Source organism: Conger conger, chromosome 11 (genome assembly GCF_963514075.1).
Source record: "Conger conger chromosome 11, fConCon1.1, whole genome shotgun sequence".
NCBI lineage: Eukaryota > Metazoa > Chordata > Actinopteri > Anguilliformes > Congridae > Conger > Conger conger.
This window is the reverse complement of record NC_083770.1, coordinates 49,671,317-49,677,278: the sequence shown is the minus strand read 5'-3', so window position 1 is coordinate 49,677,278 and position 5,962 is coordinate 49,671,317. Positions and strand designations below refer to the sequence as shown.

Sequence of the window (5,962 nt, the reverse complement as noted above, 5' to 3'; positions counted from 1 at the left end):
AACAAAAACCTTCTGAAGTTGCTTGCTTCACCCAGTCTTAACTTGTTATAATAACTTGTTAATAATTTAATTTATATTTAAAGAACATAATTTGATGGACATGGTAGGACCACGGGCCGTTCAGCCCTGTGGCATCATGGGATTTGTAGTTCGGTGCGGCCGAAGGGCGATAAGCAGTACAGCGCTGTAGACAGGAGTTCATTACGGGAGAGGCTGACAGGCTCGTGCAGAATGCAGCAAACAGAATATTCAACAGAGACCACGGCTGCGCTGGCACTGACGGCGGGGGGAGGAGGGGGGTTTAGCGAAAAGGAGGTTCAAATAAGGTAATGAAACGGGAGATAGAGAGAAATCGCGCTGGTGGCAAGCCAAGCGTGAGCTCTGTTAGCCGCGATTGTGTTGTCTGCATTGGCTTTCGGGCTGCAGCCCGCTTAAAAAAATACCTAGCATGGCGCAGGATTTGGTAAGTAGTGCCGGATATGACAGGTCTATTTTCTTTCTAAGGCATCTCGCTCGCTGTTCACTGGCCGTTTGATGTATCTCTCAAAATAAATAAATAAGTAAATAAGTGAACCAAAAGGTTTGAAAAGGCAGTCGTGTTGCAAAGTAGCATTTGTGTTGGGGGTAATAATTGCACTAGAAGGGGCATATGGGGATGTGTACACACGTGTACATATGCAAAACTTAAAAAGAAAAGAAAATGAATGGGACATGGTTTTAACCTGAAGTAGACATGAACTCACAGGGAAAATCCTGTTCATCATCATCGACACTCCTACTGTTGGGATATTAAAGCATTAAAAGTAATTGTACTACAGTTACTTATTAGAATAATTAAGTATAACAGCAGACACGTTATGTACCATGCCAAAGTACGTAGTAGGCAATAGTAGACCTAGGTATTTAACCCTTGTGTTGTCTTAAGGGTCAAAAATGACCCGCAGAGTAAACCCCTGAAATAATATTTTTTTCAACTTGAAATTTGAAGAGGAGTGACAGGTTGTTTCTTCATGCAAAATAGATTTGGGGTTTAAAATTCAATTGCCTTGCTTTATTTTAGTGAAGGTATACAGAATGTTAAAAAACTGACAATGCAGCTTATAAGTATTAGAAAGAGTGCAAAATAATTAGACTGCATGTAACAAATCAAGCATAGCTAACTACCAAAGGTCAGCTAACTAGTAGAAGGTTTATACCAACAATACAATGCTGACATTATCTTCTCCCTGCTTAAAGAACCATAGTGTGGGTGTAATATAGACCATTTGCCAGTTGTTTTGAATGACATTGATTGGTTCAATCTGCACTTCAATGCAACAATAACTTTGGAAAAAATAATTTCAATGTCATTTCCATGACGATGGATTAATGTAAAGCAACTCTGCGAGTAGATACCGTGCGGCAGTTATTGGAAACCAACGGCTGCCCAGAAGGTAGTAAAAGCAAATTGGTCATCGAGGCCGGAAACAGGTGCAGGTGAAATGGGTTTTAGTAAGGCTTACGTACAATAGGAAAAGGCAAAAGCGAGGTCCGGACAGAACTAGGATTGTTAAACAGCAAGTCAAAACGGTAACCAAGGCAAGGTTAAGTTAGGCCAAGGCAAGGATAATGGGCGATGCGCTAAACACACAAGAGATGGTCAACACACAAGGGATGACCAATACCACCTGCTGGCTGAAGAAAACTAAAGAAACCCAGGGCCCAGGTTCTGGCAGGGTGGGCAGAGGTTGAGGTTGAGGTTCTCGGTGGAGAGCCAGACACAACCCCCAGGCTGGTGAGAAAACACGAGACAAAACCATCCACATTTCCAGTGGATGTCAGCCATATCATTTGCTAACTTTGTGCACCCTCCTGATCGCTGACAAATTATCCGATTCTTCTTTTCGGGGCGGCCTGTAGCGTAGTGGTTAAGGTACATGACTGGGCCAGGCAAGGTTGGGGGTTCAAATCCCAGTGTAGCCGCAATACGATCCGCACAGCCGTTGGGCCCTTGAGCAAGGCCCTTAACCCTGCATTGCTCCAGGAGAGGATTGTCTCCTGCTTAGTCTAATCAATTGTACGTTGCTCTGGATAAGAGCGTCTGCCAAATGCCAGTAATGTAATGTAATGTTTTCATATTTAGGCTCTGTTTACCCAATTTTTCTTTTCATGATATTTAGGCTCTGTCTGCCCGGTCCATTTTTGCATGAACCTGGGAAATCATAACCAACAACCTCATCTACTGTTGCATGTACGGACAGCTGGGGTAAGTTCATGGTACTTTGTTCATGGTGTACTTTAAATTGGAACATATAATATACCTCACACATTGCATTATGGGCTTTTAATAGACTATTCCACGTTCCACACTCTCCGAAGAGAATTTACAAGAAATGCAAAATATCTATGCAGTGAGTGGTTGGGTTCTGGACAGCTGCTCCGAATGATTAAAAACTGGTGTGAAGCTCCGTTTCATTCCACCAGTCTCTGGGGTGCCCCGTATTTGTGTTTAGCCTGTGCTTCAAGATCTTTACTTTTTTTCCTGCTCCGTGTTTGTATGGCCCTTCAGAGAGTCACCATATGTGTAATCGCTGTTGCTTTGTTCTTCTTGTTTCCACGTTTCTTTCCCCGTTCAGTGACAGTGCGTTCACATAAATAACAACATTTTTGGTACAAAATCTGACAATAAGACAAACATAAGCAACACTGGCTATGAAAAGCACAATTTAAATAAAATACCAAAATATATTTTAAAAAGTGTAAGTGTAAAATAGTATTTGAGTTTACCTGAGCAGGGATTTATTGAAAGTAGTTTTTTTGAACTATTTAAAAAGTGTTTTTTGTGAAATGCGTTTGAATTCCCACAGTTTGCTGGGCTTGATTCCTGGCCAGATTAAGGTGATGAAGTGTACCTCACAGTGCATAATGAGGCTGCCCTCTTCGTGAAGTAATAAAAGTGTATTTAAGTGAAGAGAAGATAGCTGGGGTGTGTGGGTGGCGAGGTACTCTTAAATTAATGCACTGGAATTGCTTTGCACTTTAATTTGAGCCGGTAAAGTACCAGTCAAAATCATTTTCAAGAACTTTGCAAATCTTTTAAATCCTCCCTTTTGAGCAATTTATTAAGCTTCATATTTCTTTCTTGTATTTTTTAGCCCACACTTTGGAGAAAAAAAGGTCACGCAATTGTTTGGTCCTGTGGTAACAATCTGGGCTATGGCCACTGCATTTGTGGGATGTTTGACAACTGAGAATTAACAAACATGCTGATGAGCCTCGTTAAATACAACATAAACTTGGTTTTGTGTTCCTTAAAAGCCCCCACAAATTTTCTAATGCTTGTTAAAGGTACAACATGTAAGATTTTTGTGTTAACACATTGTTACAAGACCATTGTAAATCATTGAGAAAGACTCACTCATGTTGACTCACCCACTGCATGTGTTCATACTCCTTAAATTCTGGTTTGACAGATCAACACTCTGTACCAAAAGAATGTATAGCTGTATAATAATTCAAGCTCATTGGTTGAAAATTGCCACAGCCAATGGTGTGGGGGGATTTCAACGTCAGCGTGTTCACAGAGAAGGGGGAGGGATAAACAGTGTTGTGGTGTGAGGATGTTTGTTGCTGCAATTCCTCTCTTGACCAAAGTCAAAAGTTACCAATTGAACTTTTAACTTGCAATGTCTAATGCGTCCCAATTAAACCTCAATTTGTGTCTCCCACAAGTTCCCAAGAGAGAGAGAGTTGTGTCAACTCTGTTCATGATTGACTGCTGGTAAAGAAGAAGACAAAACATTACATTATTGACATTTGGCAGACAATCTTATCCAGAGTGATATACAGTTTATTAGACTAAGCAGAAGACAGGAGTTAAGGGCCTTGCGCAAGGGCCCAATGGCTGTGCGGAAGTTATTGTGGCTACACCACCAACCTTGTGGGTCCCTGTCATGTACCTCAACCACTACACTACAGGCCGCCATGTTAATGGAACTGGATAGGATTTGGGGGGGCGCTAGCCTTCAGCCTTCAGTCATCACAATCAGTATCTGGTAGGTTTTTAATTTATTGTAATGGTAGCTAGCGGGCATATTAGGCATCCATTAGTATTTACCGAGTCAAATTCATGCAGCTAACTATAGCAAATGTTTTATCTAACTGCAGTTAAACAGTTTTAACTCTATCACTAGCTATCCTGCAAGCTCAGCCCACCTGCATTAATGACGTTCGTACAGTGACATTGTCTATACAAGAAATAGGCTTAACATTGCCATATTAATGATGGACTCATGATACAAAAGACTTAGGAATCCTGTTAAATGCCTTAAGCCGCAAGGCCAGAGTGTATTTATTTCCATTCAATCATTTTTAACAGCGAAAGCAGTAAAACTTAACGCATAATATTAAGCATGGTAGCACCTCAACTTCTATGCATTTTAAAACTTCACAAACAACATGAATCAGGCTGAAATTGGTATTCTTTTCACGGTGTTACTTTTTCCTGCTTCTGTCTCTGAACGGTAGTTGGGAGACGCGGGGGAACTGAGCCACACCTTTTCAATTCCAGGGCTGAAGCTGCTAATTACATAACACCCAACTTAACGACTTAGCAGGTTTCTGCTGCAAAAACTGAGAGTCTTTAGGCATCCGCTTCCTTTGTTGCACAGAAGAAAAGTACATTAACTACCTTGTATGACAGGCTTCTCTCTGCAGTCATGCTCTCGATCGAAATGCACACACAACAACCAAAAACTCCACCCGCTCGCCCAGGCCAGCGACCTCGCATACACACACGGACAAATCAGAACACTCAAAACAGAAACAAACCCCTTAGTCTTCCTCATTTATTCTGAAATGGTAACCTTGCAGTAGACCTCATTGAAACAGTAATCTGGAAGTTACCTTTTCCTCGATGTGAACATGGCCAGTGCGTGGACTGAACAGTGAAGATCTCCCATTTTCCAGGATCTTTGTCTTAAAGTCGTGGACGGCGGACTTGCGGACATTCTCTAAACAGACATCACCGATGAGGACCTGTTCTAGGTCCAGCTTCTGTGCGAAGGGCAACTTATCAGGACCATTGATTCCCGACCTTGTGAGCTCAAACGATATCTCTCCAGAGCAAAAGGAGGATTTTAGTTTTGTCGTCGAGAGCTGGTATCTCCTCAGTAAGACTCTTGGGGTGGGTATGATGGAGAGCAACCTCCGGAGTTCTTTGCAATTACTGGGAATGTTTATTTATTTATTGGTTTATTTGACAGGGACAAAGGGACAATGCGGAGCGCTTTATAACAGGTTCCAACACCATGAACACAGACGTGTTGCATGTAGGGTTTCTAGCCAAGGCTAATTTGCCTTGTCCCCTGTCCCAAATTGCCCTGTCATTACATCCAATCAGTGGTGGAAGTGCACGACTAATTGCTCTCTTTGTGTGTGTTTAGATGTACACAATTCAGCAGACAGCCACTCTCCAATCAAGGAATACGGGATTCAGGAAACAGCGTCCGAACTCCAGGTGCTTTCTTGGGACAGCACTCACATATAGATGAATAGGAGAGAAACTGAGAAACATAAATATGTGGTAAGCATTGTAGTAACTTCAAGAGTTTTACCATAACTGTGAATAGCTAATAATATTCCAGATATCTATTATACACAATACTGTCTGGGAAAAGAAATAGAAAACCATGTGATGAAGGACAGCAATGCGTAAAAAAAACCTTGGCATGTTCTCATACAGTGGACAGAATAGACCGGGGCAGGCGGTTTACTGATAACATGAATACGTTTGACATTTACATAAAAGCAGTATTCTTCTCTATTTTGTACATAAATAGTACTTACGGACAATGCTTTCGGTGGCATGAACAAAGGAAAAAGGCAGTGAAAGGCACATGTGTGTTTTTAACAAGAGTCCATGCTCAAATTAAAATGGCCGCCTGCCTGTTCCGATTAGAGATTGTGGGTCAAAATCCACCAA

General features: G+C 41.6%; 1 long non-coding RNA gene across 1 annotated transcript; it reads left to right on the top strand.

The window, feature by feature from the left end:
• The first annotated feature begins 348 nt into the window (after window positions 1-348).
• Window positions 349-5,540, top strand: LOC133140166 (uncharacterized). The gene is made up of 3 exons (XR_009709996.1): window positions 349-463; window positions 2,160-2,245; window positions 5,424-5,540. It is a non-coding gene; the product is annotated as an uncharacterized LOC133140166 (long non-coding RNA).
• Window positions 5,541-5,962: the final 422 nt, after the last annotated feature.